We start from the raw sequence: 22,151 nt of genomic DNA on the forward strand, positions 1-22,151 counted from the left end.
ATCTCACATATGCAGGTGGAAGAAAGCCCTCTATGGCTTGAAGCAAAACTCCTCGGGCGTAGTATGAGAGGATTGATAACTATCAGATGAAGCTGAGATTCACTAAGAGTGAAGCCGATCCAAACCATTGTTTGAAGGTTGTGGATGATAGACCTCTCATACCAGCACCTTATGAGGACGACCTATTTCTGACAGGAGCAGACCCTCTCATTGCAGAAGTAAGAGGAAGTTGGATTCCGGATGTAGAACTGCAAGCTTGTGACTACCTTAAGGATCTTAACATTCAGAAGTTATATGGAAGTGATGTCGGACCAGATTTGGGAAATGACTCTGAGTTTAATAAACTCATTCGCATTGATGTTCTTCGTGAACTTCCGTCCAGACATATGTTTTGCAGTTAGCATGGTGAGCTCATATTTGGTTGAGCCTCACTGGATTGGTTCCAAGAATCTTCTGAGATATCTTCGGGGCACAATCTCTCATGGATTGAGATACACTGCCGGAAATATGAAACTACATGATTATTCGAATGTTGATTGGGCAGGCAGTGTGGAGGATCACTAGAGCACTTCTCAGTGCTGGTTCTCTTTGGATTCTGCTTCGATATAATGGATGAGCAGGAAGCAGAAGTCGGTTGCTATAAGCACCGCTGACACTGAATACATAGCTACAGGTATGATCTCGTGTGAAGCTGCATGGTTGTAGAAGCTCTTAAGTGAGTTGTTTGTACACATGATGAATACCATTGTGATTCTCTGTGACAACCAGAGGGGAGATTTGATTATTGAGGAATTTTGTATTCGATGATTGCTCCAACAGATAGACATCAGATATTGCCTTATCTTGGATATGGTAAGTCGATGAGCGAGGAGGCTACATCGCATTGAGACTGATGTATAGGTCGCAAACATTTTGTCAAAGCCCCGAGGAAAGGTCAAATCTATGACTTTCCCGAACGACTTGGAGTCAGAGACCTTCTTATAAGGGTCCTGCATGTTGCATGCATTGAGCTCTGGGAGCTCTAAGGGGCTTGGGGTACTTACTGGAGCAACATACGACCACAAGGTGACTCATGCTCCCCTGGTGGTGCGCTATGTACAAGATGACAAGTTCAACCTTCCCCTGTGATACCCCGTGGCGACTGTGGAACAAGATGATTAGTTCTCCTATGGGCTGGGATGATTAGTTCTCCCGTGGCAACTGTGGAACATGAAGATTAGTTCTCCTGTGGGTCGGGATGATTAGTTCTCTCGTGGAAACTGTGGAACAAGATGATTAGTTATCCTGTGGGCTGGGATGATTTGTTCTCCCGTGGCAAATGTGGAACAGGATGATTAGTTCTCCTGTGGGCTAGGATGATTAGTTCTCCCGTGGCAACTGTGGAACAGGATCATTAGTTTTCCTGTGGGCCGGGATGATTAGTTCTCCCGTGGAACAGGATGATTAGTTCTCCTGTGGGCTGGGATGATTAGTTCTCCTGTGGCAACTATGAAACAGGATGATTAGTTCTCCCGTGGCGACTGTGGGGCAGGATGATTCGTTCTCCTGTGGACAGGATGATTAGTTCTCTTGTCGAGGCATCTTACCCATGCAGTTTGGGACTCATAGGAAGTACCTCTCATTTGATCAATGAGTAAGGAAATGGGTTAGGGACCATAGTAGTACTATTGAAGGATGCATCGATGTATCTACCGTACTCCCTATGCTAGGATGACCTCCATTGATCTAGGATCAATGAAACTGGTCTGGGATCAATATGAGTGGTTTGAGACACTCTCTTGTGATATTGATCTTGGATCAATAAACTGACTTTGGGCCAATAAGAGTGATGTGATACACTCTCTTCATATGAAACTGACTTCGGGTTAGTAGAGAATGGTATGAGACATTCTCTATCAATTCTTCCTCTTCATGGTTCAGAAGAGCAGAGAACAGCAAAGCAGAGCTCAGTAGAGCAGAGAAGTGCAGTGCACTGATGGCAGAGATAGTACAGTCGGACATATGGATCAACGGATGGAGTTCTCCCTAGTTGAGAGGGAGTGTTAAAATTGGCAACTAGGGCCAAACTCCATGTGGGTCATCTTATTAATGGAAGCTGATATTTTTCTTGGATCCCACTCATCGAGAGGTGTAGGATTGATCTAAAGATCATCCGATTCCGATAAGTATTCATGGAGATATGAATTTATTTGTGTTATGGGATAATTCATCAAGGTCGGCCAACAACCAAATAAACGCCACTTGTGCTCAACGTTTTAGTATAAATAGAGGTGGCCTTCAAGTCATTTCAACGCACTTGGGATCTCTTCCTCTCTACTTGTCTTTGGGTTTTAGTAGGAGGAGAGATCCTAAGGGATAATGCTACCCTGATCCAGAAGGTAGAAGCAAGAACTACTGGGAATAACTGGAATTGCCGGAATTTACGGGAAAAGTGGAAACTGCCATAACTGTCAGGAAGAGACGGAATTGCCAAAACTGCCAGGAACTGCTGGCACTACCAGAATAATTGGAACTGTCGTAACTGCCAAGAAAAGCCGAAACTGTGGGGAACTGCCGGGAAAAGCTGGAACTGCTGGGAACTTCCGGAATTGTCGGGAAAGGCCGGAACTACCGGAACTGTTGAGAATAGTTGGAATCGCCGGAACTATCGGAACTGTTGGAACTATCGGGAATAGTCGGAATTGTCGGAAATGTCGAAACTGCCAGGAATAGTCGAAACTGCTGGGAACAACCGGAACTGTCGGAACAGCCAGGAAAGCTGACACAGAGGGTAGAAGCCGGAACTGCCGGAATTGCCGGGAAGAGCCAGAACTACCGGAACTGTTAGGAATAGCCGGAACTGCCAGAATTGCCGGAACAATCAGAGCATCTGTCTCCGAAGGAGAGCAGCATGCAAGGGACAACTAACTAACATTGGGACAGTTGTATGGTACTTAGCAGCAAATACACCAAGCATACAATGTTACAGCTAGCATGCAACAACAAGCATGCAAAGGACAACAAGCATGCTAGGGACAACAAGCAAGCAAGATGCAGCCAGCACATAGGTCAGTATGGAAACATGGTGCAACAATGGCACATAATGCAGTACAGTGATGGGTACAGTCATGATTAATGAAGCATGATGAGATGTAGCATAGTGATGATGGGTGCAGCATGGTGCAGCACAGTGAGGTGCAGCGTGATGACGAAATGTAGCACAACGATAGGTGAAGGAGTCACCTTGGAGAATCAGTTGAAGCAGCATGTCTTCAACTAATCTCATGTATCATCTTCTTAGAGGTGATCTATGCTCTTATCTAGATAAGTCAAAGTGTTGACTGCTGTTGTAAACGTACTATCTCTCTCTCTCTCTTTGTTGAACTATTGAAGAACATATCAGAAGAATTGATCAAGGGTTTCCCCACATTGGGGTTTGTCCCTGGCTAGCGCCACATCTTGTGTCCTCTTGTCTTGGCTTGTCTTCTGTGATTTATGTTTATGTTCTATCTGCAGTTTACTTTAATGCTGATGTGATTGCTAATCTGGAAAAGATATTGAACTAACTGTGAAAATTGAAATAAATTTCTCTAAGCATAGAACATACCTAAAATTAACACAACATTATGAAGATCGACACTAGTTACATTTTCAACACTCCCTCTTAACTAGGGAGGTATTCATAATGACAAAAAGGGATACTCTCAAATTGAAATATTCTCATAAGGGATCAGATCATAACCAACACTGTAAAAAATAACAAGGCCTTGACTATCAATCTTTATCTCTCCACTAGATCATAACACAATGCTGGGAGGCATAAATTTGGACAACACCACCTCTCTAGGCACATACCCCATCCAGATGTTCACCAAATATGTCCTCGCAGAACTACTCTTATCTTGGATACCCATCCTCAAAATATCGGTCCCCGAGACTATTCTTATCTTGGATACAAATCCTCAAAGAATATCGGTCCCAGATGCTTATCCAATCCATGATTTTCCTTACTAGTGCCTTCACTAGGCTTACGATTGTTAGTCCTGGCCATAGTGCATGACTCATGGAGAATATAGTGTCCATCGTCACTCTCTCTCAACCAGGGAGGAGATCCTCACTCCATCTAAAATAGGGAGAAATAACCACAAGCATAAGCTTGTCAAAAATACTCATCAATGTATTGACTATTCGTTCTTCTGTGGAGATATTGTTGTAGTTTTTCAACTTTTCTCTGCGTCACATTGTTGAATCATAAAGCACTTCAATCTTCCTAGTTCTCTGACAATATTTATGCATATTTGAATCCAACATATCGACAAGTAGTTTATTAAACACTTTATGGAGCCAAACTTCTTCATAGTTGATTGCATAAGCCTCCACATCTTATTTCTTCATTCTGCTTCATGATCTTCCAAGAAATCATATCAACTCACAATCATTAGTAGTATTTATTTCGAAATTACTATTGTTAACCCAATCAATGTATTCCTCAATCGAACCAGTCAAATGTCGATACAATCATTAGAGCTCTTCAACTTCTTTCATAGATCTATCAACTTGACTTTTTTATCATAAGCTTCTCTAGTTTATTCCAAACTTCAAGATTTAACAACTCCCTCTTTCTATCTGAGGTAAGTGAACTTCTTCTTTTATGCTATCATTTAATTGACTTCTTCCTCCTTAATCTTCATGCTTTTCCATGTTCTTCCAATTCTTCCATTTGTTAATCAAGCTTAGATAGATCTTGTCTTGCGTGCAAGATTTATTAGAAAACCATGAAAGAACAAAAGGCAAAGTACAAAGACAATAGCTTTAGTAGTAATCAAGGAGATGCACAGTACTTATCTTTTGAGGAAGATCAACTCCCTCTTAATCTTGGACCTATTCACCAACCTTGTCTTCACATTAGCATGGTGTCATTTCTGTTATCATTAAGGGTTGGATCTACTTCTTATAGTGGAAATGATTAGATAGGGTCCCTTTCCTAGGGTTCTCTTATCTCAAAACTTAACAAGGGTTTACAAACCCTAGATTTTTGAAAGTCATCAAGATTTGCCATTTAAGACTTGCAAATTCTACCAGCATACTAGAGAGTTCTTTGCAAAACCCTAGAGCAATATTTTTTTTTTCCTCGGTGAAAACTATCTATTCTATTATATAATATTTACAGGTGATCTTTACAAGCAGAGAAACAGGCCATCCAGGGCCAGCTATGGCACCTTGGAAAACTTAGCATGACACAAAATGCTCCCTCGCAGGGGCAGCACCTACAGGACTTACTGAAACTTCTCCAGAGCAAACTAAAACAAAAGACCAAAATGACAAGACTAAACCAGAACTTGCAACAGCATTGAACTAAACAGAAACGAGACGCCCGCGCAGAGGCAGCTAAACAGTAACAGTGAACCATGTCCAGACATGTGACCGACATAAGTATGACAAAATTAAGAACTGAAGATTATCAAACACAGTAACGAGGAGAACCCCAATACCCGCTGAGACCTTTGACATGGACCGGCGCCGACGGAGAAAGGAGTATGCCGGAGCGTGCTTTTGGGGCTCAATCTTCGGGCTCCTCCACAATGAAGCAGCTCCAACCTTGGCTTGCAGGGTCTCCTGGCCCCATGTCCATAGGCTCCTTTGCAATGTTCTGAGTTTCCAGCTCCAGAGGATGAGAAGGGGCTTGCTGGAGCTTTTTCCCAGAGGTGCCAGCTTCGATTGGTGGCTGCAGCACTGGACTTTCCTCCCCACTGCCTTCTGGGAGTGGCTCAGCCGAAACTGGTTGCTTTCCTCCTTTATTTCCTTCAGGTGCCTTAGTAAAGAGTACAGAGATATGAGCACTGATAGCTGCATTATCCTTCGAGCTGCCCAAATTGAAGACGACTGAGCCGAATGCTGGAAGCTGTGGCTCTCCTTCACTTGAGCTGCCAACCTCCATGAACTGCCCAGCCGGAATTGGTGTAGCTCTCGCTCTCCTGTAGCAATAACAGCAGCAGCAGTGATGGTGCTCATCTGCTGCAGGGGGGCGTGAGGATGCACCTCGCCCAGGTCCCCTTCTGCTTGGTTGCCTTTCTCGCAGTTTGGCCATAGACTTCCCGACGCCTTCCTCTCGTTCCAGGACTGTTCTCGTGGTTTTGAGGTTCCCGTGGAAACTGCTACAGGATTGCAGTTTCTGAAATGAGTGGTGAGAACAAACACCGAGCAGAATTTGCCAAAGATCACACCCAGGACTGGCGGCCTCAGAGCAGTCTTTGCCTGAGTGTAAATCTTCACTCCGTGCTTCCAATATACCCCAATAGCCCTCAGCGAGCCACTCCCACTTGAGGTATGCGCTTGATTTACTGCTGCGATAAACTGAGACTGCGATGTGAGGTGGTGGAGCGCCCACCCGTCCAGAGTCCTTCTGAGTATGCACCTCCCCTGCCTCACCATAACAATAAACTGGTAGTGCTCCGCCTTCCCCTTGAAGACTCGCATTATTCCCTCGAACAAAGCATGCATTAACTGCACTCGGCCGTCCCATTGCTTCACCCTGCTCGGCATTGAATGCCAAGAGCTCGGGCAACTAAACCTTAAACCTTGGCGGCGTAGAACCATTACGCGGCATTGTTAGCACGGGGCGGCACATGCTGGGCATGTGGCTCGTCCCTGTGTGACGTGCCATCACCCGCATCCAGGGAACCCTAGAGCAATATTGACAAGCCTTCTATACACGAGATTTTATTACTTGACCATAAAAACCTAGTCCTTATATGCAAGGAAAGACTTCAAATATTATATCAACAAACTCTAGTATATATACTCAATTTCAAAAGAGCATAAGATCATTATCTTATTCCTCATGTGAGTTCACCATGGACTAGAAAACTTGACATTGTATGCATAATAGTTTGCAAGACAAATTTTGAAATGAATAAGTACTATATATACCACTTTTGACCTTACCTTGTCCCTTCTTGCAAAGATCGGTCCTTTGATTGTTCTTCAATTGACATGTATTTTTTTCTTCCATCATACATCTACCATGCTTCAAATAGGTTGGCTTTGTGGATGCAATTTGTCATGTATAAGAGGACAGTCTTGGTAATATGACTGCTTTATGAGCTTCATAAAAACTTCATATCTTTGTCCACAAAGTTCACAATGTCTCATTCTTTAATTTTGGTCTCCTCCTTCCAATGAACCAATTCATAATGTCATAGATTTGTCTCAGTAGCCATAGAATGATATCCCTCAGGTCCTTGAATAAAGTTCCACATAGATGATCTTTGCATGTCTTTTGGATATCTTATCATAATTCTTTCACAAAGTTTTGGTTTTAAATTTCCAGAGTAGATTTATAGATCTCTCGATTCCTTCCAGATTCCATAGAACTTTGATTCTTGAAATTGTCCTAGAAATCTTCGAGTTGCTTGCAATGCTACAATTACTGAGGTAACATGACTTCAATGAACTTTAGGGCTTCTTTCTTTTTAGATTATTTTATAAATTGATTGCTACTTCGGATCATATGTCACTGATTTGCATGGTTTGAATATTTCAGAGGATGCCTTGGATCTATCATGAAGTTACCTTTCATGCTTGGTCTAATTATTCTTCTACAAAATTGGATGTCACAATAATGAGGCTTGACATAGTGTTAGGCTTCAAATGTTTCTGATCATAGTTCTTCTACTTAGTTCTTTTAACTTCACATCACAATGCATTTGCCACATAGATGATGAGCCTAGGATTTTGACAAACTTTAGAATTATCTCCTTCAATAGTCTTTCAACTTCATTATTTTTCTTTGTCTTGGATATTAGTCTCAGAGGAGTGCCACAGTAAGCTTTTGGATGTAATTGCAATAATGCCACAATAAAGTTTGAATTCACCATAGGTTCAGGCCATTTTTTTGTAAACATGTCTACTTAATCTTCAGGAAATTTGTATGCCTTGGATGATTCAACCTTTAAGAATTGAGGTAACTTGGACTTATTCATAGTTTCTCGGATTGGCAATAAGTTTGGATGCCTTGTGTTGAACACTATGTGTCAACGACCCATAGCAATACACCCCATTTTTTGCAAAAGGGATAGCGCCTGATCGATGTATTCGTGCCGTACAACTATCATCATCAACTTGATTTCCAGGATGTTATGTAAACCCTTTCTGCATGTATATAAAGTAAATAATCTAAGCAGATCCGTGTCATGTATGTAACGACCTAGGTAAACCTACTTTTCTAGTGACGATCTCCATTTTGGGAGGTTTTTTGTCTCACTGATTCATTCTTGGATGGTCGACAGAGTTTTCCTCCACCCTTACCCCAAAGCTGTAATGGATTTTGTTGCTAGGATCTTAGACAAGTCCCAGTGTTCTAAATCGAGTCTATGTAAAAGTGTTTTGGGAATAATCCTAACTATTTGGTTAGGTTATTTTATTACAAATTGTTTTGTCTGCTGGATTATATTTGTGTCGTAGAAATGGGTGGTCTGCGAGGGTCTATTACAAACGGGTTTTCCTCCTTATGATGTAAAAAAATATGAAAATCATGATGTAAAGTGTCTTGAAGGTTGGAAAAATAATTTGTCCCCTCATAGGTTAATTAATTAGATTTTCTGACCAAAAATTAATTAAAATCCTAAGCCAAAAATTTAATTAATTCTAGGTCCTAGGTAAATTTAAATTCTCCAAAGGAAAAATTTATCGGTGCTTAAAGATCAAAATTTAAAAGGTCCCGGGACTAAGGTAAATTAATTATTTTGCTAAATTTTAAACCTTTGATCCCTGGGGGTTAAGTCAAGTCAAATTTTTGTGGAAATTAACTCAAAATTTTAATTTTTTAGTTAATTAAAATGCATTTAATTGAAAAAATCGAATTTCCTCAAGAATTAAATATTTCGATGGATGAGATTAAAAGAAATTTTAATCTTCATCAACGGTTGAGATTGCTTTGACAAGGATCACTTGAACTAGCCATTGGAAGATTTATCTTTAAATAGGAAGGTCATTTGTCAGTAGATCTATCCAACCTTTGAGTCGTGTGCTTAGCAAGAAGCTTTTGTGTAATCTTTTTCTAGATAATAAAGAAAGACTTTGGGGCTAAATTCCGCTGGTGTTATTCTTCATGGGAACACTGTAAGATGTGTTGTTTTCATGCATAATTTTTTCTAAAATCATTGATGATAGCTTCGAAAGAGTGATTTGGATACAAGTATCTTGCTCAGTCAATGGGGTTTAAATAATAATTTAAATTTTGAACGTAATAGCAAGTATCTCTATTTGTCTAAATTTTATTATCTTTTTTCACTCTATTTTGATGGTTGGAATGAGTTTTGCAGGGAAATCTTGATTTTTTAGATCCTCGGGAGTTAGGGGAAGTTTTCAGTTGAACTAGCCAACTCACGATCCGTTTTTTCTGAAGAGCCTAGCTAAATTAGCTCTGGGCTTATCATAAGATTTATTTTTGTTGGTGATGCACGAAGGGTTTTGAGTTAGCACCTCCTTTAAAAATTTAATTTTTTTTTTTTTTTTGTGCAGCTTAATGACAGATCTGGCTGATTAGAGCCTGCAGTTTGTAAATTTTGTAATTATTTTCTAATGTGGGTTTTTTTGGGGTTTAGTTTTTATCATTGTATATATCGTTTGGATGTTTTCTTGTTGTCGCACAGCTACAAACCTGAGGAAAAAATCTATGTAGAGTCCCGATCTAGGACCTGAAGGGTAAGATTTAGATCTTTGGGGTTTATCAACATAATTTTCCAAGGATATTATTCTGATTTTTTGCAGTCCAAGGGTTTGAAATTTTTTAAATATGGAAATTTTTATAAGGGTTCCAAGGATAAATTTGAAGCAAAGGATTCAACATTTTAATCAAAGTTCTTGGAAATGTTGTAAAGAGTTTCTGGGCTACCATTTCTTTGCTGATTGGTTTCTTCGGTTTGTTGCCTAGGTTTTTGGGTTGCTGCAAAATTTGATTTTTTTTTAAATCCCTTCACAACTCCATTGCTGCCAATCTGTTGTTCCTCATCCTCGAAACCCCATCAAAATCACAGCTCCTTCTATCCCTGCATCCAAGCTGCTCCATTATCTCTGCAATGTTCTCTCCATCACTCCCCATTGAAACCCTCAGCTTCTCCCCTCACCCATCCACATTCCTCCTATGCTCCTCCCTTTCTTCTTGTGTACTACCAAATCGAAACTCCAAACACTGCACCGTTGACTTGCATTTTTTGTCATTGTCTAAACCCTCGTAGCTATATCCGCAACCTAGTTCCGTTGCTCCATTCCCTGCGCTGTCCCTTATGCTTCTGCTATTGCCTTCAAAACCTGCATATCACCTAGCCCATAGCCTTTCCATCTCCGTCGAGCCCTTTCCCCTCGCTGTTGCTACCTGCGTGCAACTCCTCCAACACACAACCTTCTTCCCTCCTGTCGCCGTCATTCCCTTTTCTGCAACCTCCATCTCCTACGACCTGCACAAACACAACAAAGCATTCACCTTTTTTTATTTATTTGTATATGCGTTAGGGGTTAGGGTTAGTATATTTTTCATTTTCATTTTCATTTGATTTTTATTTTTCATTTCGATTTGTTTTAATTTTATTTTTGATTTTAATATTTTTTTGTTTTTCACATTTTCTTGTTTTGTTTTTACTTATGATTTTTTTTATTTTGATTTATTGATTTCTTTTTTTCTTTTTATTTTTTATTTTTTATTTGATTTTTGTTTTACATTTTATCAATTTTTTTTTCTTTTTTCTTTTTTTTTTTTTAAACTTACAATTTTGATTTTTTTAAATTTATTTTCATTTATAAAACATTAAAAAATCTAAAACATTTTAAAAAAAATCTAAAAATAAAAAAATTTCATTTATGTGACTTTAAAATCCCTAAAATAATTAAATCAAAAGAGGATTTGCGCTTTCACATTAAATTTTACTGTGGCCTATGGTCCATTAAAATTCAATTTATTAACCCTTTTTTATTTGTTTTACTTTGGTCACATTAAAAATTTAATCTCTTCATTTTTACCACATTAAATTAATTACCTAAGGAATAACTAAATTGTTAATCTAAAGTTTCTTGGTGTCCTTTTGTGGTATTGATTTACCTATTGGCAAGGTGTTTTGAAAATTATATTGGCTATAGGAGAAAGATAACTAATTCTAGATATGGGTTCTTGAAGAAAATCATTTTTAATCTAGAATCATTGCTTAGCATTTAATTTTCATAATCCTTCATGGGATTTAATTGCTAAAATATATTGCAATTTTGGGTGTTCACATTTAATCGTTCATGATCGTCATATTCATCACATTTATAAACTGCTCTGGATAACTTGTTTTTGTTTATTCTATGGTTAATTAAATATAAAAAGCACTGGTTTGTAATCATTTCTATCTTGTGGTTGTGTCTAGGTCATATTAGTGTTTGATCTATTTATCTCAGTTAACCAGGACTCATTTACATTCATCAAGTTGTCCATTTTCAGTCTCCTAGAGCCTGTGTTTCACAGGCTATCCTCATTCATCCACCCCAGGGGCTACCCCCCTTGACTTGTCTAGGAGAGAGTCTAAACAGAGTGAGTAAGGATTAGAGTGAAAACCCTTACTCCGAGTGTTGTCGCGGTGCCTAGACACTTTGTGCGACAACACCTTGTATAGTTGATGCCTTCTTCTATGCTCAATCTAGTGATTTTTCACAAATTCAAGTGCCATACACGATCTTTAATCTTCACACTAATCTCATAGAATTATCTTGCTCTTTCTTTAGAAAATTTGGATGTCGCTCACTAATTTGACACAAAGATACAAATTCAAATGTTATTTTTGTAGAGATGGTATGGTCTAGAATTCGTATTACAATTTTTTAATTCATGTAATCCTTTCAAGTGTTTGATCTTTGATATCATGATGTATATTGCCATAGGTGGCTAGCTAGGCTTGCTTTAATTAGCAGAGATATAAAGCCACAAGAACATATTGCCAAATCGACTCTTCATTATCAATTGTTCACATGAAATTTTATTTAGACTTGTCCATAAGAAATCATAGAAGAGGCCCTATAATGTAGAGGTACAATTGCATAGTCTTATTCTGAAATTATATTAGTATAGCCACAAAGATTATGTCACATAAATTCATTTTGTTTTTTGATATTTTTCTAGCTTGAGCGAAGGTATAAATCTTCTTCTTATCCTTTATTTCGACCTTGAAACAAGTTTCAAATGGTAAGAGTGCAAATTTTTTTGAAGTAGCCTTAACTTCGATCTTCTCTTGGACATATGCTACAGGTCTTTAGATCAAACTTCTTAGATTACTGATTCAGGAGTATCTTCAAACTGCCTTCCTTTCACCTTAACTATGACACCATGTTGAGAAATCAAGATGCTTGTACATTAGGCTATATTTCTCTTAACTCGATAATTATTTATGAATGTTTGTTGGCTTCTTATTAATTTATATTCTCTTCATCAAGCAATTACCAAAAATGTACAAAACATGAAGATCACAAGAGACAAAGAACATAAGAAATTAGGCTCCAAGCCAAGGCAAAACCCCACAAGGAGGAAAACCCAAGAAAATCATCTTCTTATAGAATCATATAAAAGTGAGATATCCAAGACCAAAGATCAATACCAAGATTGCCACAAAGACCCAAGTCAACCCTCCTCCAAGTCTCCTCTAATAAAATCAACGTCAACATTGGTCAACCTTCTAGAATCTAGTCAAATCCTGAGTTTTTAGCCTCCTGTAATTCTACACTTCAAATTTCAAGCCTGGAAGACCTCGAAAAAAATTGCATGTGTGAGCAGAACTAACGTAGAAAATTCTTCTTCCTCTCCTTTGACCTTCCTCTCTCTCCTTTGACGTTGGTTGTCTTCTTCTTGATTGGGCACAGAAATGATGTGATGTGTGAGTGAATGAATTGATCTCCAAAGAGGTTGAGTTGAATCTATATATACATGTCGAGGAGGGTCAAATAACTGTCCCTAGGGCCAACTTGGTCTTGTGAAGACACTTTGACTTCAAAAATAAATTTTCTTTTCTTTTCTTACAAAAAGTCCAAATGGGACTTGACTCAATTATATTTCTTTTGACTCATAAAATATTCTTTTTGACTCAATTGACCCTATAAACATGAAGAACATGCTTTCACTAAAAATAAAATAATAATAATAAATGAATATAATAAATACATCAAGGATACATTTGAATTACATTATGAAGACCAACACAAGTTACATTTTGAACAGGGGGAGGAGGGGGGGAGGGCAGGTACCAACCATCCCACTAACTCCCAAGACCATTAAGGAGGGTGGTGGTGTGGCCTGCCCCCTCCATGCAATATATGTGTGAAGGCCATCACCTCTCTTAATGACACTCAGGATGTTTGTATACTATTTCTCGATTCTTTGATTGTTTGGAAAATTAATGTATGTGCAGAATGGTGAGCAAGGGCCGTAGGAGAGCTCTTTTGGCATCTCTACGAGCTTGGATTCTGGAATTGTTGAGGAAAATTGCTTGGATGTGAGGGAGTTTGCAATGGAAAATACATAGTTGAGAAGGTTTACTAAGTTTTATCCGACAATTCTCCCTCTCAAAAGCAAAATCTTACTGTTTCAAGCAACACAAGGAAATGTTTCTTGCTTGGAGTTATCTCATCAAAAAGAGAATGTTGGTCTAAAGCACACCTATCTCAATTGCATAGATTCTGACTTTCTTTGGAAGGCTAGAATGACACAGAGTTTCAAAGCTAGTCTACGGCTAAATGTCTTCATTTACTCTTGGTCCCTTGCAGAGGTAACATTGTGTTCCTGGTTTTGTGTGTCATGTTATCTCATTATTGATAGTTTATGCGTGGCATTGGTTCCTTTTACCCTAACTTTGTTTAAGTCAATGGATAAGTTGGTTGAATCGATATCTAAGGATCCTTTTTCATCTAAATTCTACTTCTTTTCCTGATCTACAAGCCTTTCGTCATCTTTACTTGTTCACTCTTCTTTCATGACTTTGGTTCTGGTGTGCTAGTATTGCCTTGGCATTTTTTAATTCTCTTGCAGGGGATACAAATGTCTTATCTATCATATGACATTAAGGAAGAGAGGAGAGTCTAGATCCCTACATGCGCTGGAATTCTTTGTCTACAATTCAAAAGAGTAATTGTTGTAGGTTTTGGGGGAAGTGCATTTGTTTCCTTCTCGGGGCTAACAAGGTTTTGTGGTTTATTTGGTTTATCATGCCTCATCAGAAGGAACATAGCCAACGACGTGTTAGGGAGTGTGGCTAGACTAGCAAGTCTTGTTCTGAGGCTCAAGCCCAGGAGGCGAATGTTGATTACAAGGCTGCGATACCTCCAAGCACTCAGACCGATATTCAATAGCTTGAAAGGAATGTTCGTAGGGACAAACATACCATCTCATATTCTAAGCTTCTAGAAGAAGTTTATCAATGGCTCCCAGGCCCTAGGCACATTGGCGATAGGGGAAATTTGTATATGCATTAAGTTACTCTTCATTGGTAGTTGAAAACATTACTGGGGCAAGTTCTCAAGGAAAAGCATGATGACAAAAATGAAATTATCTCCTTCCTTAATGACATATAACAGAACCAATGGAAAATGAAGAACAACCTCGATGTACTAGAAGCTCGTATGAGCCATATGGAGAAGCATATACAGTGTGATTTCAAGCTTCCAATACCCTCAAGCACTAGACCGAACAACCATGCTCTTGTGACATCCTCTGATTTGTAAATGGCTGTATGTTTTGCTTTGTCTATGGTTTTTTTTTGGTTCTCTAGATATATGGTGTTGGGTTGTGCAGTCTATGATAATGGATGTAAAACTCTAGCATACAGTGTACCAACCAACAAATCTAATCAAAGTTAGGCTGGTATAATTTTGTGAAAATTGAGATCAGCAATGTAATTTTTTTTCTTAATGAAATAACCCCCCTCTCTCTCTCTATATATATATATATAATTAAAAAATGATTATAATAATATCTTCTTCTTTATTCAAAAGAGAAATACATATAAAATACAATCCCAAAATAATTAGTTAAATATGAATGACTTAATTATTTAAAAAAAAAAAAGATAATCAATAACATCCCAAATTTATGAAAAGGAGTAAAATCCAAATACTCATACGAAGAAATGCTCATATCACTTCCATAGACAACAAAATTGGTTCTCATTAATGCAATAGTCATTTTTACACCATAAAATAATGAACTCAGAATCTCCTGATAGCTACCTATATTACTACCCAAAAGGAGTAAAATCCAAATACTCGTACAAAGAAACGCTCACATCACCTTCATAGGCAACAAAATTGGTTCTCATTATGGCAATAGTCATTTTTACACCATAAAATAATAAACTCATATGCAGGGTTCAAGGAAGTACCAATCCCTATATCTTTCAAATGAAGTTAAAATTCGAAAAAAGGATAGAAAATTACATAGTTAAGAGTTCTAAAGCTATAAATGAGGTTTACAAAGTTCTACAGCTATATGAACTGAGTGTCAAACCTCAGAAATAGTGATGACACTTCAGTAACATACAGACTACTCTTTAAATGTTTACTATAACCTTTCCGTTAGCATGTCCATCCATGATCTTTGCCCATGCACCTTCTGCCTTTGCCAAAGGGTACATTGAATCAACAATGATTTTCAGCTTCTGCTCCTTGACCAAATCAACTAACAGTGCAAGGTTCTCACCCCTTGGTATCATTAGCAATGGCACAAGTTGCTTCTTGGAAAAGGTATTTTTCTTTGCCACTGATGCTAAAAAGGTTGATCAGAAACCGAAATAATGAAGAAAGCAAGAAAGCAACAACTGAATACCAAGACATGAAACTGAATCACAAAAATGAATTGAATGGAATTTTATTTAACAATGATTCTCCGCATTACATTTCATGGGCATTTGATAGTTTTATATCACCAACTATCGTTACATAACTAATTATTCGGTATACAACTGTCTATTTACATTTTACCTAAAGTTACTAATTCGTTGTCAAACTAACAAACTCCACCTTGACAACAATTTTCCCATTCATCATCTTTCCTGCAAGCCAAGAGAAGCTAAACACCACCGCAGCTTCTCTACTGTAACTAGCTTTGTGAATATGTCTGCACAATTTTCTCGTGTATGGACCTTTTTAAGAGGTAATTTTCCGCCATCGATCAGATGTCTCAGAAAATGATACCTTACATCAATGTGCTTGGTTCTGCTGTGATAGGTAGGGTTTGTAGCCAAGTGAATAGCACTTTGACTGTCACAAAGTACATTCACTTTCTCCTGCGTTCTTCCAATTTCATCGAGCAGACCCTTTAACCAGATTGCTTCTTTACTAGCATCTGAAGCAGCAATATATTCAGCTTCGGTAGTGGACAATGCAACTGTGTCTTGAAGCTTTGACATCCAACTAATTGCTCCACCTGCAAGAGTAAAGACGTAACCTGTAGTAGATCTTCTTTTGTCCAAATCACCAGCATAGTCAGCATCTACATATCCGCAGACTGATCCTTCACTACCATTAAAGACGATGCAATGGTCACTTGTGCCTCTTAGATATCGAAGCACCCATTTCACTGCTTTCCAATGTTCTTTACCTGGATGTGCCATGAACCTACTGACAACTCCAACTGCATGTGAAATGTCAGGTCTTGTAGATACCATCGCATACATTAAGTTGCCTACCGCATTTTCATATGGTACATGAGACATATACTGCTTTTCTTCATCATCTCTAGGACTCAAAACCAAAGAAAGCTTAAAATGGGAAGCTAGAGGAACATTAACAGGTTTCACATTATTTATAGAGAACTTTTCAAGTACCTTCTCCACATACTTCTGCTGTGATAACCAAAGCTTACCATTTTTTCTGTCTCTGTGTATCTCCATGCCCAAGATATGTTTTGCTGCTCCAAGATCCTTCATATCAAACGTCCTAGAGAGTTGAGCCTTTAACCTGTTGATTTCTTCCATGCTTTTGCTTGCAATAAGCATATCGTCAACATACAAAGCTAAGATAATGAATATGCCATTGAAAATTTTGAAGTACACACAATGATCATACTCACTTCTTATAAAGTTCTGGCTCGCCATGAAGGAATCAAACTTCTTGTACCATTGTCTAGGAGACTGCCTCAGACCATACAATGATTTCCTGAGCTTGCAAACTAATCTTCTGTTGCGACCTCGTACAAAACCTTCTGGTTGTTCCATATATATCTCTTCGTTCAAATCACCATGTAGAAAATTTGTTTTAACATCTAACTGTTCTAACTCAAGATTAAGCAACACAGTTAGTGCCAACACAGTACGTATAGAAACAAGTTTTACAACTGGAGAAAAAATCTCATGAAAGTCTATACCTTCAACCTGAGAATACCCTTTTGCTACCAGTCGTGCCTTATACCTTTCGATACTTCCATCAACTTTCCGTTTCAGCTTGAAGACCCATTTACATCCAACAACACTTCTCCCTTCAGGATGCTCTACAAGATCCCAGGTATGGTTCTTAGCTAAGGAGTCCATTTCTTCTTCCATAGCCGCTTTCCATTTGTTGTTATCTATATCATCTACTGCTTCCTGATAACAAGAAGGTTCCCCATCTTTAGTAATCAAAGCAAAAGATGAAGCAGAATCTTCATACCTTTTGGGAGTTTTCCTTTCCCTTGTAGACCTTCTAAGAGTGACTGGTTGCTGAACTGGTTCAGAAACTTGCACTGGTTCAGAAGCTTCAACAGCTTCCTTTGTGTCTTCAACACCTTTTTCTCCAGAAGTCTCTCCTTCCTTTCGACTATCACCGAAAGGTCTAGTCTCCAACTGAACTCGTTGATACGGCGATACCTGTTCCTGTTCAATTCTTTCAACATTTGATTTTAACAGAGAGGATTCATCAAATGTTACATCTCTACTAATGACTATCTTCCGCAATGTAGGATCCCACAACCTATATCCTTTCACTCCATAGTCATATCCAACAAAGACATAACATTTCGACTTTGGATCTAATTTTGAACGCTGATTTTTCGAAATGAGAGAATCAGCATCACAGCCAAATATCCTCAAATGTGAATAGTCACAAGACTGACCTGTCCAAACTTCTTCAAGAATTTTACAATCAATTGCTACTGAAGGTGATCTGTTAACTAAATAACAAGCAGTAGATACTGCTTCTGCCCACAACTCCTTTTGCAAGTTAGCATTGCTGATCATGCTTCTGGCTCTTTCCATAAGAGTCTGATTCATCCGCTCAGCAACACCATTTTGCTGAGGAGTATAAACAGCAGTTTTGTGTCTAACAATTCCCTCATCCTTACAGTATTGTTCAAATTCAACAGAAGTGAACTCACCACCATTGTCAGTTCTTAGACACTTAATAGATTTGCCTGTTCTTTTCTCTACCATTACTTTAAATTGTTTAAAGACATTTAATACATCAGCTTTCCTTTTTAGCATATAGACCCAAACTTTATGGGAGTAATCATCAATGAACGTTAAAAAATACAATGCACCTCCATATGACACAACAGGGGAAGGCCCCCACAGATCAGAATGAATGTAGTCTAAAACATCTTTACTATTATGAATTCCAACTTTAAATCTCTGTTTACACTGTTTGCCATACACACAATGTTTACAGAAATCTAAATTTAAGGATTTCAGACCGGAAAGAGATTTACGTTTCATCAATATCTGAAGACCTTTCTCGCTCATATGACCCAAACGCTGATGCCATAGACGAGTACCTGCTTCTTCCTTTTCTGACGCAACCACTGCTTCACTGATCTGAGTACTTCCTCTTAACCTGTAAAGATTTCCGACCTTTTCTGCCTTCATAACCACAAGGGCTCCTTTAAAGACTTTCAAGACGCCATCCTGACCTGTAAACTTATAACCATCTGAATCCAACACTCCCAAAGAGATTAAATTTTTCTTCAAATCAGGTACATGTCTAACACTAGTTAATGTCCTAACTGTGTTATCATACATCTTAATCCTGATATCTCCCATCCCAACAGTCTGACATGACACATTGTTACCCATAAACACAGAACTACCGTTTACATTTTTATACGAAGTAAACCAATTTCTATGTGGGCACATGTGATGCGAAGCACCAGAGTCTAACAGCCAGCTATCAAAACCCTGAGAGACATTACATTCAGGTGAAGTTTCATCTACCATACATAATTCTTCAGCAGATAAAACTTCGTCTATCATACCTGAATCGACCTGATTCGCTTCGTTCTTCGGGTTTTCAGATTCCTTTCGTTTCCAACAGTCCTTCTTCAAGTGTCCAACTTTACCGCAGTTCCAACATTTTGCCTTACACTTCTTTCCCTTCGATTTCGATCTGGAAGACCCCCTTGGTTTTTCTCCTCTTTCCTTGGAGTGTCCTCTAGCGACCATGGCTTCTGACGCAGCTGTTTCAGTGCTGGATTTCCTTCGTACTTCTTCAGACAGAAGAGCTCCCACGACTTATTCAAATTTCAAAGAATCAGCAGAGCTGAAGCTGATTGAAGTTACGAAGTGATGCCACGATTCAGGCAGAGAACACAGCAAGGTTATGGCTTTATCTTCTTCCTGTATTTTGACTTCCATATCTGTTAATTGACATATTAGTGTATTAAAAACATTCAAATGTTCTGCAACGTTTGAACCTTCTTTCATTCGAATACTGTATAACTGTCTTTTCAGATAAATTCTGTTGGTTAATGATTTTGTCATATAGAGATTTTCAAGTTTTTCCCACAATCTTGACGCTGTAGTCTCTTCAACAATGTTGAAGAGAACTTCATCCGCTAGGCATAACCGGATGGTACTGAGAGCTCGGGCATCCAAGTCCTCTCAGTCTGAAGTAGTCATGGTTGCAAGTTTCTTAGTTGCCCCATCCAATGCCTTGCGCAACCCTTGTTGCACAAGCAGATCCTTAACCTTCAGTTTCCAAAGAGCAAAATTGCTCTTTCCGGTGAATTTCTCCACCTCGAATTTTTCATTCGACATCTTGGCCATTTTTCCTCCTTCCTAGGGTTTCAGTCTTTCTAGGAATTATATATATAATTTTGTTAAAAAAAAAAAAAAATTCCCCAATTCAACAGTTTTTAAAAAATTTCAAATCCTTTGTTTCCTTTCACCCTTTGTTTTTCACAAATTTCTGGAAAAGAAAAAATAATTCTTGGATTTCTTTGAGTTGCTTTCCTCCAAATTCAAATTTCTGAGAAAAATTCTCAAAATAAAAAAAATTACCCGGTTCCACATGCCAGGCCTCTGGCAGCAAGCAGGCTCCTCCACCGAAGCAGTGTTGCTCTTCTCACAGGGACATCCTTTGCTCCTTCACACGCAGGTGGCCAGAACGCTGAGAATGGGCTTATTTACAGCCACGTCACAGGTCCAGCACAGAAATGCCTATGCCGTTAAACTCTCCTCCTCTCCTTCACACAGGACACGTAGCTTCAAGTCACCTCTGGACATTCAGCATGCAGATTCTACACAGCCTCAGTCTTTCACGCAGAGATGGCCTTTGATAGCAACACGCAGCCTCAGTCTTTCACGCAGAGATGGCCTCTTGGACAGCAATACGCAGCCTCAGTCTTTTACGCAGAGATGGCTCTGATAGCAACACGCAGCCTCAGTCTTTCTCGCAGAGATGGGCTCGCACAGAAAACTTCTGCTTTTGTCAACGCAGAGAGAAGATTTGCTGGTCTTTCAACGCTCACAGCAATGCCTTCAATGCACAGCCGTCCTTCAACGCAGAGCCACTTTCTTTCTCAGTCGTCAATGCACAGCCTTCAACGCACATTCACGCAGACAACATTTCTCAGCGCAGGTTCCTTCACGCCCATTCACGCAGACAGTATCACGCCTTCACGCCCAGGCTCACCGCCCTCAGAGCTCTGATACCAATTGTTGATCAGAAACCGAAATAATGAAGAAAGCAACAACTGAATACCAAGACACGAAACTGAATCACAAAACTGAATTGAATGGAATTTTATTTAACAATGATTCTCCGCATTACATTTCATGGGCATTTGATAGTTTTATATCACCAACTATCATTACATAACTAATTATTCGGTATACAACTGTCTATTTACATTTTACCCAAAGTTACTAATTCGTTGTCAAACTAACAAAAAATGATTTGAAAGTCGGAGTAATATCAATCACTTTCCCGAAGGTGCCCAGATTGGGCTCGAATGTTGACCATGTTATATTTGAAGCTCAGTGAATCACAACATCATATTTACGGCCTGATGGACTAGTCAAGGATGCACCTTCTGGTGTTTTATAGTCTAACACTTCATCAACTCCCATCTTCTTCACAAGTAGCAGTAACTTGAGCATTGCCAAGTTTTGCCAACTGAAAACATAAAACGTTCAATCAGATCCAAGTTTTGAAAACTGAAAACATGAAAGGTCAATTGTACCATTAGTTGTACCAAGCATACTCTGGAGTCCCATTGACCCTTCTTTGCTCATCAGTGGGCATTAATATTTCATTTCTATCCCATTAATCCAAAAACAAGATAAAATAGCCATTTCATTTCTAGACAAGGGATCATACTTGCACAGCAAAATGTCCAACCCCTCCTAAGGCAGCTGTGATAAGTAGATTAACTCCTTTGCTACTTCCGTCAAGCTTAATACCCGCAACATCCCGAACCGCCTGCAATGCAGTAAGTCCAGCTATTGGCAAGCCTGCAGCCTGTGGAAGAACCTCTGGAGGCCTCTTTACAGCTAGGCCCCTTTCTATCAAAATATATCAATTGATCATATCCCTTGATGTGCTTCTATATCTATTAAAGTGAAAGGATCATAATTTTAAGAAGATTCCAGCTTGCAATTCATTGAAAATGAAATAAAAATTCGTAAAAGTGATTTATGTTGCTTTCAAAGCAAATGACATGGGAAACAAATTATTTATGTTGTTTGTCCATCACGATACAATGAAGGGTGGTAAATATACCATACACCAAATGGCACATGAAGCACCTTTAAACATAGTTTAACATATGATTTCTGTTGTTTGTTCATCACAATATAACCAAGGGTGATCAATATACATACACCCCACGCCACATTAAACCCCTCCGATCATAATTTAACATTTTTGAAATGACCTCAAATGCTAACAAGGTTAGGAGAACAATAAAATGC

The 22,151-nt window shown here is 38.8% G+C and overlaps 1 pseudogene; it reads right to left on the reverse strand.

Annotated features, from left to right (window-relative positions):
• Positions 1-15,267: 15,267 nt before the first annotated feature.
• LOC149186884 (chloroplast envelope quinone oxidoreductase homolog pseudogene) lies at positions 15,268-21,747 on the reverse strand (annotated as a pseudogene).
• Positions 21,748-22,151: the final 404 nt, after the last annotated feature.

Source organism: Pinus tabuliformis, chromosome 3_1, assembly GCF_031772625.1.
Source record: "Pinus tabuliformis cultivar Carrire ecotype Pingquan chromosome 3_1, CPIR1, whole genome shotgun sequence".
Classification (NCBI taxonomy): domain Eukaryota; kingdom Viridiplantae; phylum Streptophyta; class Pinopsida; order Pinales; family Pinaceae; genus Pinus; species Pinus tabuliformis.